General features: G+C 43.5%; 1 long non-coding RNA gene across 1 annotated transcript; it reads left to right on the top strand.

Annotated features, from left to right (window-relative positions):
• Positions 1-10,071: 10,071 nt before the first annotated feature.
• LOC142786396 (uncharacterized) lies at positions 10,072-13,234 on the top strand. The gene is made up of 4 exons (XR_012889038.1): positions 10,072-10,227; positions 10,508-10,601; positions 10,700-10,810; positions 12,904-13,234. It is a non-coding gene; the product is annotated as an uncharacterized LOC142786396 (long non-coding RNA).
• The last annotated feature ends 422 nt before the right edge of the window (positions 13,235-13,656 follow it).

Raw genomic sequence — 13,656 nt, 5'->3', positions numbered from 1 at the left:
GGAACATTATACGTCCCTCCGCGAGTCCTTGGTCATCCCCTGTTGTTGTAGTAAAATAAAAAGATGGCTCCGTGCGATTTTGCGTTGACTACAGAGCACTTAGTAAGATTACCAACAAGGATGTTTGCCCCATTCCGCGCATAGACGATGCTTTGGATTCACTGCAAGGTGCTGAGTACTTCTCAAGCCTAGACCTGCGTTCAGGTTACTGGCAAATACCCATGCACGAGGATGACAAAGAAAAGATAGCGTTTTCATCACCAGATGGGCTGTACGAATTCAACGTCATGCCATTCGGCTTTTGCAATGCTCCAGCAACATTTGAGTGGATGATCAACACAGTTTTACGAGGCTTGAAGTGGAAAACTTGCTTGTGCTATTTGCACGATATCGTTATTTTCTCGTCAACCTTCCCTCAGCACTTTCAACGACTGGACGAAGTTTTTACGTGGCTTGCAAACACAGGCCTTCAGCTGAACACCAAGTAGTGCCGTTTTGCGAGCAAGACGATTAAAGTGTTTGGCGACATCATAAGCAAGGACGGTATTCGGCCCGATCCTGACGAGGTTTCCGCTGTCCAACACTTCCCGCGTCCTGAAAAAGCCAAGGATTTGCGCAGTTTCCTTGGCCTCGTTTCTTATTTTCGCCGATTCATTCGAGACTCCGCCGCAATAGCTTCACCATTGCACAAGTTGCTCGGATCAAGCGTCGCCTTTGTGTGGTCTCCTGAATGTGATGCGGCGTTTGCCCAACTGAAATGTGCACTCACATCCGAACCAGTCCTCTGCCATTTCGACGAAACGGCGCCTACGCTCCTGCATACAGACGCGATTGGTCGAGGCATTGGTGGAATTCTCCTACAGCGAGACAAATATTCACGCGAGAAAGTCGTCGCATACGCTAGCCGTGCACTGACCCCTGCCCAAAAGAATTATACCATCACTGAGCACGAATGCCTAGCGGTCGTATGGTCGATACAATAGTTTCGACCTTATCTCCACGGCCGCCACTTTACTGTGGTTACGGACAATCACGCCTTGTGCTGGCTCTTCACAATCAAGAACTAGTCCGGCCGACTTGGTCACTGGATTCTTCGCTTAAAAGAATACGACTACACGATCACATACAAGTCAGGAAACAAGCATCAAGACGTCGACACACTTTCGCGTTGCCCGCTCTCTTCGGAGCAGCTTAACAAACCCGCCACTGCCGTACTCGAGAAGCTTTCCGCCGTCTCTCCCCTACGTGTTTCGTCATTAGTACTGTGGACCCAACTTCTGCAAGCGAGTGTGGTTTGTTCTTATCTCACCAACGTGCTGACCTTTACTGTCGCCGCATCATGGACCGTCTTGACGAGACTTGCCAGCCCCCTAACGCCTGTCTTCGCCGACAGCTGACGCAATTCAAGCTCAAAAACCACATCCTGTACTGTCATATCTACCACCCTGATGGTCAACGCTGGGTGCCCGTTTTACCTAACTCTCTTCGAGCTCAAGTCCTCAAAACATATCACGACGACATGTCTTCTGAACACATGGGCTTCCAGAAAACGTATGACCGCATAAGATGTCACTACTACTGGCCGGGCTTGTCCACCTGTGTCGCGAAGTACGTTGCCTCATGCGCCCTTTGTCAGTGTCGCAAGCTACCTACATCAACTCCGAGTGGACAATTACAACCGCTGCCGTGTCCCCTGCAACCATTCGAGGTAGTTGGCATTGACCTGTATGGTCTGCTTCCTATGACTGTCACGGGCAATCTATGGATAGTTACAGCTGTCGACCACCTGATCCACTACGCCGAAACAGCTCCCCTGCCTGCATCAGCTTCGGAAGTGGCCGACTTCATCCTGCGAGCAATAATCCTTCGACACGGAGCTCCTCGTGTAATCCTGAGCGACCGTGGAAGAGTATTTCTTTCAGAACTCGTCGAAGAAGTGCTCAAGGCATCCGGCACTACACACAAAACGAGCTCTAGTCACCATCCTCAGACGAACGGCCTGACTGAGCGCTTTCATCGTACACTGTCAGATATGATAGCGATGTATATCGAACCCGACCACAGAAACTGGGACACCATTTTGCCATTTGTCACTTTCGCGTATATTACCTCTGTACAGCGCACAACCGGTTACTCGCCGTTCTACCTCGTCCACGGTCGCTTCCCTTATTCTTTCCTCGATGTTTCGTTCTTCTCTGCGCCTGTCGAACCGTGTTCATCTTCAAGTGAAGAATACGTGTCTCGTCTACTTCATTGCCGCCAGCTGGCTCGCGTCAACACTGAAGCCAAGCAACACGATCGCAAGCTTGAATATGATGCCTCTCATCGTGCCCTATCTTTCAGCCCCGGCAACGAAGTCCCCCTTCTTACACCCATTTGCACTCCCAGACTGTGCGAGAAGTTTCAATTACGTTTTATTGGCCCCTACACTGTCTTGGAGCAAACGTCTCCGGTGAATTATCGCGTGGCACCCGTTCTTCTTCCGATGGACCGCCGCTGCAGGGCAGCAGAAATAGTCCACCTATCCCGCATGAAGCCTTTCATACCGCGTGCATCTTCGCCTTAAACTGCGGCCAAGAACTGCGGTCAGGATGACCGCTTTCACGTGGGGGGGGGGAAGTTAGTGTAGGCATTCATTAAGCACATCTACTATCTTTACACATATTCATCATCATGAGTGGTCGTCATCTTCATCTGCTGTGGGGACTTGCTTGTCTGAGTTCTGTGCCTTGGGCGTGGTCGCTTCATCGTGTCTTCTGGGCCTAATAAAGGTTGCCTTCACCGTTACATCACAATATATATATATATATATATATATATATATATATATATATATATATATATATATATATATATATATATATATATATATATATATATATATATATATATATATATGTGTGTGTGTGTGTGTGTGTGTGTGTGTGTCAGTCTCATAGGAAAGCTGGTAGCACTGGTAAGACTTTGTATCAGTCTGATACAAGACCGGTGCAACTGGTAAGCAACTGTACCAGACTGATACTAGTGTGTACCAGAGCTGGTAAGACTTTGTATCAGTCTGATACAAAACTGGTACAACTGATAGGAAATTGTATCAAACTGATGCAGACCTCTATCAGAATTTTCGCTAGGTAAGTGAGTGCGTAACGGTACTGAAACATTTTATTGATGAGAAGTGGTAGAAGAGTGGAACGATGAACTCAGTTGTGAGTCATTCTTTGCAACACTTTTCACGGTGAACCATCATTTTCTCAAGAACTAATATGTAAATAAAGCCCCATCAATCAAAAATAATTCATAATCATGAGGCGAGAACCACGAGCGGTGTCTGAATGAAATCCTTTAATTTCTGCACACAGCTGATTGAACACATTTGCGAGTAGTGACTCACTATCTGTTTACAAAAATGCGTTCTTAATAATTGGTAGCACGTCCTTTTATATCGCCAAGAAAAAAAGTTTATTAGTTCCCAAGCGCCCCACAGAACGTTGGGCAGCAAGCCTAGGCGATGCGCCTGAGCTTCAGGTACTTCCTCTTTTCATGGGAAGATGCTCGCTTTTTGTGGAGTACCTTTGCGTAAAAACGCAAATTGGTGAGCAGAAAAAAACTTGTTTACTTTATTGGTGAGGCTTGGACAATGTTGTGTGCTGGCCAGTGTGACATATATTTTTTTTCCAAGCAGGAAACAAGCTTTTCCAAGCTGTCGCTGTGAAGCTCGTTGTAGCTAAAGCACTTTTAAAAAGTGATTTCAAAGGCGCCTACAAATGCGAAGAGCTTCTCCGAAAGTCCTACCCATAGGCGTCCGCACGAGGGGGGCAAAGGGGGCTGGCTACCTGGGACGGGGGTGCTAAATCTGTTCTTTACATTGACTAGGCAGCGGGGCACTCTTTTATTCGTCTAGAAGGGTGACGTAAAATCTGCTTCATACAATGATTTAATTTAATGGAGGCCCCTTGCAATGAACATTCGCCCCCCCCCCCCCCCCATTCCCTGATCAGCAAGCACGCGCATGGGTGTACCCCTTTCAATGCGGACAGTTTCGCCCATCACAGTGGGCTCGAGGTGCCGGGAGATGTATCTCTCGCCGATGTGCAGCTCGCGCACAGCCGAGGTTTCTTGAAGCAGCTTGTCAGCGCGCGGGATCGCTCTATGCCACTCCGCTAACAGAGCTTCGTCCTTTGGAATGCTGAAAAACACATGCTGCTTTTTGGCTCACATAGAAAGAACAGCGCAACAACTCGAAAAAAAAAGAACAGTAGAGACACAGCGCTGACTAACAACTGCAATTTTATTGCCATCTCCTGTGCATATGTATGCGCCTAAAATGTGATAGCGAGGAGGTTTAGAAGCAAGAAAAGAAGGCTAGTTTTAACCAGCAATAAAAACTGCAAACGCTAAAATCTGCAAAGAAACTCGTGCGATAAAATCTTCAAAAGAACACGCTTGCGCGAGTTTCTTTGTAGATTTTATCGTTTGCAGTTTTTATCGCTGGTTAAAGGCAGCCTTCTTTTCTTGCTTCTAAACCTCTCTATCACATTTTAAGCACATATATATGCACAGAAGATGGCAATAAGATTTCAGTTCTTTGTCAGCGCTATGTCTCTACTGTCCTTTTTTTCACGAGTTTTTGCGCTGCCCTTTCTATGTGAGCGCTATGAACCAAGTAGCTCGAACCAAAGTACTTCTTTTTAGCTGACTTGTAGCCTGTAGCGAACCCAGGGACAAAGCAATGACTTTGTTTTCGCGCCATGAGTGTGCATGGAGAAGCATTGATGAAAGAATGCCACCGCAATTTAAAAAAACGAGAACGAACGCGCCCAACGAAACTCTCGGAAACGTGCAAACGGCGTATAGACGATTCCGCGTGCCCTCTCGCGGCTCCTCCTCGGAGGCTTCAGTGCGCTCCGTTGCGCCGCTTGCCGCTCATCACTTTTCTACTCTAGCCACTGTACCCGAACTTGTATAAGCACCTTGGGGAATATGGATACATTGACGTGGCTGTAGCTGTTCCCTTTAGATCGGGTGGCAGCTAACGCCACCTAGCCGTAATACTTAGTCAACCAACAACTAAATTTATCTCTTTTTTTTCTTTAAATGGTGAAGTTGAGGACTGGTACTTTGCAGTGAAGGGTTTAATTTTCACTCGTGCCTTGACTTGATCCGCCATTCAGGTAACCTTCTTCTAGTTAATTCTACCCGCTTAAAGTCTATTTTGCCCTCTCTGTCCCTTAACCCCTGATATCAAGGGCGTTGACAGTGCCGCGCTGCGGCTATGGCGACAAGCACTGGCGAAAGTGGGAATAGGTGCGGCCGACTCGGCGGTTTCACTGCAGGCATTTAGTGTTTTTTGGTGATGAACTTCGATAACGTGTGCTATGAGCTTGGCGTGCTAAACCGATTGACCGGCTGTGCGAAACTGCATTTCGCGTGATGGCAGCAGCGACTCCAAGGAAGAGGCGAGCTCCAAAGTATTGCTGTGTTGTGGGCTGCTATAACACTGCTGACAACATCAGGGCACGCGGTCTATCTATAAAGCTGTATCGTTTCCCGAGCAAGTCGTACGAAAAAGAAAGACGAGAAACGTGGATGACCGCAGTAAGGAGAATTAAGTAAGTTATAGCCGTGTCTCGCCTTCTGTTTTGGCTGGCTGAGTTCTTCGCTTTCGTTCAACTATCTAGAAGTACCGTGTCAATTTTTATGAAAGGGAACACGCGAACGCGTGGCCCATGCACTCCTGCGGCTGCTTGTTGCGCGTTCAAGCGGAAGTGATAGCAACCACCGCCTCGATTCCCTTCTTATCTAGCGGCCGTGACAGAACAACCAGAGAGAGAGAGAGATAGAGGTTCAGGAAAAGAAAAGACACGACTTCGGCAGCCCTAATTGGGAGCACGGCTTACATCCAGTCATGGAACCGGCGGCAAGATTGTTACCCCCTCCCCTTCAAAGCGATTACGCCCGGCCTCTTACGTATTCGCCTTGAAGGGGAGGCGTTTGATATTTTGGCGCCGGTTCCATATTATCGATGACCGGTAGTTTTTTTCACCACTAGATGACAATAATCGAGCAAGAAGGTTATACTAAAACTTCTGGTGTGGTGGTCCCGCATACCCGCCCATGTATCGAAGTGAAGCCGCTGCGGCCATATTGCTCAGGGCAGAAGGTGGCAGTGCCGAAAATGCTCTGGGCGCTTGCGGCCGTGTGTTTCGATATAGCTGCTAAAACATCTGTTCATTATTCGTAGGAGGCGTTAATGTACAGCTGATTTCATTTTTATTGGACACAGTGATTTAAGCGGGTTAAAAAAGGTAATCGGGGATATTCCTTCGCCTTATATGTTAACACAGTTGATTGACAGCAGAAGTAACCAGTGAGAAGATGGAAAGAAAATAAGTTTCGCTTGCACACAATCGTAAGCCCTTGACCTATAACAGTGCAGGGTGTGTGCAAACTCTTTTTATTATTGTGAGGGGTATTCACCTTTTCAAGGACTTGTTTGAGCAGCTCTTGGAATCCGGTGCTTGAAAAACATCCAATCTTTCATCCGAGATTATGTTCTGCACCATTATCTGCTCCATGAATTTCCGAGAAGTTATAATACATTTTAAAAGGTCCAGTTGGCACTGCTATGATGTCTTGCCCTACTATTTCAGCTGTTAATTGTACCTCAAGATAAACGGGTGTGTGCAAGTTGAAGACAAGGACACAGAAAAGATGGGACAGGGACAAGCTAAAACTTTCAACTGAGTTTTATTATTCGCCAACCTTAAAATCTCTACTTAGGAAAGAACATAGCCGCATGCACATGGTCAAAAACGAAACAGCTTACCCACGTAGAAACTTAATCTCACTATCAAATAAAGAAATTGACGTGTCGCTAACAGAAGCATTGCCTCTTGCAGAATGATAAAAGACTTACAACAGTTCGCGTGCTGTGGTATCCCTTCTCCTACCCGGAAGTTTAATCTCTCTGAAAATCAGTGAGTACCTGCAAGCTTGTCAATGCGAACGCAAATGCGCGTTCCCGTTGTTTCTAATTGAAAGCTCATATGTTCCCTTGCACGGTTGTTCACACAACGCCCAGTATGGCCAACATAGGAATTTCCGCAAGACAGCAGTATTTCCCAGATGACATTTTACATACACAAAATCGTGCTTCTTTCCACAACCACTGGGTTGTCGAAGGAAATTCTGGGCCAGCTTACGCGGGATGGAGAACACCATCAGCACGTCGGGCTTACTCGCTACTTTTTCAAGTTTTGGGAAACCCGATGCGTGCAAGGCATCATCTCTAGGCGCCACTTGTGATGCAGAGCAGGGTCCACGTTGGATCGGGCTGCTTTGGTATCACGCAGACGAACTTCTGCGATCGCCGTCACTACCGTGCAAGGATAACCGCCAGCAAATAAACGTCCCACCTGTTCATTGAAGCTATCTTGCATTGCATGTGAGCATGATTTCCTGGGAGCGGAATGCAGGCGTAGTTTGGCAATCTCCCTCACAAGCTTTCACTTAGAAATAACGGGAACGTGCATTTGCATGCACATTGCCAAGCTTGAAGGTGCCCACCGATTTTCAGATAGATTGAGATTTTGAGTAGCGGCAGTAATACCAAAGCGCGCGAACTGTTGGAAGCCTTTTATATTTCTGCAATAATGTTGGTGTTAATGACACATCAATGTCCTTATTTGAAAGTGAGCATAAGTTTGTACGCGGCGCTGCTTGGGTTTTGACCATGTGCACGTGAGTATGTTCTTTTGTAAGTATAAATTTGAAAGTTTACAAATAACAAAATTCATTTGAAGGTTTGCACTTGTTCCTGTCCCATCTTTTCTGTGTCTTTGTCTTCAATTTGCACACACTAGTTTACCTTCAAATATGAACCAACTCGCCCAGTGGCAAATTTTGCTAATTGTACCTCGTTCTTAGTTCGTTCAGTTCTTATTTTTTTTCGCCTGTATCATTCCTTTGTGGGTGAAGTTCGGGGGCGGCAGGATTTTGACAGCTCTATCATTGAGAGGCGCTATAGGCAAAAGTTTCTCCAGACTTTTCAGAGGAGCTCGTTTTCTTTTTCTTCTACATACAGAGATGCATATCGCAACATCAGAAACTCTGGCAATGGGAGCGTAGGGCTCACGAAAATATAAGAAACTCAAAGTCCCAGAAAGTCAGAGCCAATCCTAGAATAACTACCTTTCGAAAATGAAGCGCTTACTTGTATCGAGCGCAGTCACGTGCTGGCTTTTTTATGTGCGCTGGAAACGATGCAGACAGGGTAGTAATGTTACAAATTCGTAGTCTCGTTATTTACCCTCACTTATCGAAGCAGCCTGCTTCAACATATGTACTGAAAATAAGTCGTCATTCTTTTTTAGCGCTTAACCTTCTAGCCTCAGAGCGCTCGCGCATATGCCGCGCAATATGACGTCTTTTGGAATCCTGAAATGTATAAAAATTATTCAAAGTGTCTCTGTGCACCCGAACGCAAAAAGGAAATAGTCGCGAATGCAGTCATAGTCGCAAAAATATATGAGAAAAAGCGAGCGATTGAAGCATACGTATAGAAAGTTCTACCCGGTGTCTGCTTCACACTATTCGCACAGCCAAATGCCTCTCAAGAGCCCACCATCGTCGTCTCGAAAATAGATCGCAGACGTTTTCAGAACTGTCTTGTTCAATTCGAGACACCACACAGCATTACTAGCACAAAAACAACGCGAAAGCCTCGTGCGCTACGTGCACCCATCTGTTTTCTGCCCTGAGCAATGTGGCAGCGCATCGGCTTCAGCTACGGAGCCCGTTCGCCACTCCAGCAGAAGATTTAGTACAACTGCTATTAAATCGAGGTGGTGGTTACTGTCACGTCTGTTTAAACATGCTACAAGCAGGCGTGCTTGTAGCATGTAGCATGCTTGTAGCGGAGCGTGCAGGCCACGCGTTTACATGTCAAAAAAGAAATGAGAAGTGTGTTCACATATTAAACTTGCCTTTTCCAATATTGGAGTATACACGTGTTTCGCAAGTTATTTGTGTTTTCCTTTTTCCTTCATTATTCATATGATGCATATATATATATATATATATATATATATATATGTATATATATATATATATATATATATATATATTCAGTACATAACTGCGCATTGTCATTTTAATGTACTTGAAGTGCCTACTATATTTCTTTCCATTTTTTGTTTTTTCTTCTTCTCTGGCTTTGTTTTACTTTCTGTTTTGCTTTTTGTCCTGCTTTTTCATTTCTTTTTTTCTTTTTTTCCTCGTTATTTATCTTTAGCAAGTGTATAATTAGGTACATTTGACCTTGTAGTTCACCTGCGCCCGTAGTGAATGCACTATGATATCAATTTGTAACTGTTTAGCGACTAAAAATATACATTTTTTTCCCACTTTTATCAGGTGCTTACCCTGTCTTTTCACCGCCGATGGGTGGCTGGGGCTTTGTCAAGCTGTCATTGGACAGCTTTTTTCCCGGCCACCTTTTTTGACCGTAAATGATTTTGTTTTTAGTGAAAATAAAGTTCTTTGATTGATTGACTGATATTCCCTTTCATAAAAATTGACACTGTACGTAACGTGCCGCATACATGCAACAACTGCTCAGTGCGTGCTGTCTTTTCGCATTGTGAAAATGCATGCAGTTATAGTTGTATGGTGAAAGAACTTTGTATTTTGAATCTCTGTGTGTTTGAGACCTAGCTGTTGTTCTTGACTGTTCACATTCGCATACGTCATACCACGGTTTGCGTTGCAGTGTTGATTGAATTCATGTGTACTGCTCACATTGTCAATGGTTCACGCGTCTCGAACGCTAGCTTTTTCGTAGAGTAGTCTGTGCATTTTCAGCAAAGTTTGACATCATTTGTCTGCTTTGTTTTTATTAAGGTTGGATATACATTTTGGTTGCTGAATCTGTCACTTAATTATTAGATGCTTTGTAGTTGCCACATTTCGAAATAGTGCAATTTTCTCTCCCGGGCTCGCGCACCCCTGTGTGTGTCATGAGTTATGACGATTTTCAACCAGCTATGCTGTTTTTTTCTGCTACAGTCCCGATGAAACTCCTTGGTTGCCGAAAGACCATACACGAATTTGCAGCACTCATTTTCAAGGCAACCGCAAAAGTGACATTCGTGAACATCCAGCCTACATCCCCACAATCTTTCCATCTGTGTACAGACAAAAGGCACGTGACCAGCAAAAGGCACAAAGGTATGAAAGCAGAAAGGTGGAGATGCAATCGGAAACTACAGCTATCTGTTTTTAAAAGTCATGCTGTCTTTCCTGATTAAAAAAAAAGTTGTTGGCATAATATAAATGAAAGGTTCATGGACCCTCATTCAGTGCATTAATTTCGTGAGAGGTCCTCTAAGCAAAAAGACAATTTGTACATCTCTTTTTTTTTATTGTACCGCTTTTCTTTTGCCTTAAATAAACTTCAACTTGCATCCGGAACAAGACTGGCATTGATCCGAGCCTTTGTGAAATGCAGGTTGGAGAGATGCTTTCAGCAGAATTTCAGCAACGAATCTCTGCAAGCACTCACAGCCTGTCCCTCATACAACAGCACTCCAAAGGAACACGCGGTGTGGATATATTTAATTTCAGTATTGTCTTTTTGGACAGTTCCATGCAGCATTTTAAATCTGAGTAACACACAGTATTTTGTGTTTCATTCCTTCAGATATGCCAAACAGAAGAATGTGTAGCTCCAGGAAAACTGTCCATATTTCTGTCAGTGACAAATGGCTCCGAGGCGTCCACTCAAGTTGCGCATCCAGAAATGAATCACAAGGTTGGAATATAACTATATAATATACCAAATTACAGCATGGTTTTAGGAAAGGTTATTCGACAAACACTCAGTTAGTTAGTTGAAACAATACATGACTTTGCCAAATCAATAAATAGTAGAACACAGACTGACGTTATTTTTATGGACTTTTCGAAAGCCTTTGATAAAGTATCCCACACTAAACTGATATATAAGATAGGTAAAATAATCAATAATTCCCAAGTAGTTAACTGGATTTCTGCATATCTCACAAAACGCGAACAATTTGTTGTTTTTGCTGCTTCCTGCTCACATAGACAGCTTGTTGACTTTGGCGTTCCTCAGGGCTTAGTGCTAGGACCACTTCTTTTTCTCCTGTTTAATAATGATATTGTTGATGGCATCCCTGTTAAAATCAAACTCTACGCTGATGACTGTGTACTTTATAACAAAATATGCAGTCCCGCAGACCAACAGGTGTTAAATGATGCTCTACATAAAGGGTCCTCCTGGTGTGATGAATGGCAAATGGCTATTAACTTTGAAAAAACAGTGTTTATGCAAATAACTAATAAAAAGAATCCTTTAGAATACGGGTACTCTACTCCCCGTACTAAACTTTCCCAAGTCCCACATTACAAGTATCTTGGCATATGGATCACAGATGACCTAAATTGGACGAAACACATTACTACAGTAACTAACACTGCAATGCGTAAGCTGTTCTTCCTCAGAAGGGCATTGACACTCTCAACCCCCTCCGTCCACCTTCTGGCTTATAAAACAATAGTTATACCGACTCTAGATTATGCCTCTATTATATGGGACCCTTTTACCAAATCAAATATCAACAAGCTAGAAAGAGTACAAAAAAAGGCCATTCGTTTTATTTATAACAGCTTCGGGCGCACTTCAATCACGGAACTTTCAGCTCGAGCTAATCTACCAACACTAACAGAAAGAAAGCGGGTATCTAGACTAAAATTTCTATATCAACTAATAAAGGGAAATTACAAGATAGACATTTCTGAAATTCTTTCATTTTCGTCTGAATATGCAACTCGACAAAGGCATGAGCGCACAATAACACTTTATGCAACCCATAATAAGTGCTTTAAATATTCATTCTTTCCACGAACTATAAACAACTGAAACAAGCTAACCAACACCGAAGTTTTACAGCCATCCTTAACATTGTTTTCTTCTAGCCTCAATAACAGTGTTTAATATAGCATGCCAATTAAGCTCTGACCCCATAAACATTCCAAATTTTGCATTCTTAGGTTGCTTTGTGCATACTTTTGTTTCTGTGTGTTTTTATCTTCCTGTTTTGAAAATTTGTTTGTCAGCATATTGAGCATTCATGTAACCCACTCTGTGAAAATCCCTAGTAGGGATTGCAATATTCATAAATAAATAAAAATAAATAAATAAGGCTGCTGCTCCTTATATGCTGTGCTGAATTGTAACACCGCCTTGCTGGTTTGTCTACGAATTCTTACTTTGTTGACTTAGATTATTGGGTACTAAATTCAATTGTTATTCCTGCCTCTTGATTCATTGTTTTATAGTACAGTCAAACTCAAATATATCGAACTTGAAGGGGATCATGAATCAGTTCAATATATAAAAAATTTGATATGAAGAAATTGAAGCTTTGAGAGCTTACCTGTAGCAGATCACTGCCTACAATAGAAGCATTCAAGAATGACTACTGATTCCGCACATACGCGGCGACAGAATGATTTATTTGCGTGAAAAAAAAAATTCGCTAATCTTGGCCTGCTTCTTCATTTTTCACAAGTGCCATAGCACACCATCCACCTCGCGCGGCGTTCGATATATCCGAAGGTAAGTAGAAATACCGTTCGATATAAACGTGCGAATTACTATACTTCTACATATGAATTTCAAAGGGATAACTTGCGAGTTCGATATACTCCAAAAGGCGATGTATGGGGGTTCGATGTAACTGTGTTCGACTGAAGTGGTGCTTATTTTCCTTTCAGAATGATGAGTTAGAGTAGGGTGCACTTTTTTTTTATTTCTTGTCTTACTTAACTGCATTCCTTCTTTTCCATTTCTTAATTATGTCTGTCTGTTTCTTTCTGAAGGTTGCAATCACAGATGAAAATTGGAAACAAAGCTGGATTTCATGGATTTCAGTATATAGGAAAAGGAAGAGCTGCAGAAAGAACTTTGTGGTGTGACATTGCAATTCTTCTGCCTTATTTTGAACTTACTGCCTCTGCTAAAGGTACAGCCATGATGGGATATCAAGGGAAGGCAAACTGTGCTTGGCCCTGGCCAAGCTGCAGCTTTGGATAACATACAGTGCCTTGTGAGCAATATTTGCTCTTACAGCCCCAACATGCATCTGATGTGTTTAGGAAAACACTTCATAATCTAATCATTGCCCTGAAAGACCGGGTCTCCATGACCCTCCTGAACGTAATGAAGCTTTGTTTTTACAAGGAAGGAAACAGTGCATAAATGGGACGGTGCGAAAGAAGCCCAAAATGACAATGCCCTACCTTGTGTGCGTCCTTCGCTCTGTCCCATGGATGGGATATTTCGTCTTCCTTATACAGCATGTTCCAACTAGCCTGCCTTTCACTGCTAGTTAAAGAGGTCATGAAACGTTTTCAAAAAATTTCAACATTGTGTGTGTTCGGAATCCTGGCCATTCTTTCTATGCTATGCCTCGACTCGTTTCATCGTTCGGGTTTATTTAATAGCTATCAAAGCACAATTTCCATTCCCTGCTCATGTTCCCCTCAACTGAATAACCGATGTCACTTTAACTCGGCCAATGAAAAGTATCTGTTATCGAAAAAAAAAAACTGGTGATGCAGTGATGTTTGCTG

The sequence above is a fragment of the Rhipicephalus microplus genome, unplaced genomic scaffold (genome assembly GCF_043290135.1).
Source record: "Rhipicephalus microplus isolate Deutch F79 unplaced genomic scaffold, USDA_Rmic scaffold_23, whole genome shotgun sequence".
Classification (NCBI taxonomy): Eukaryota; Metazoa; Arthropoda; class Arachnida; order Ixodida; family Ixodidae; genus Rhipicephalus; species Rhipicephalus microplus.
Note: the sequence above shows the minus strand (reverse complement) of the source record. Positions and strands in the feature narration are given on the sequence as shown.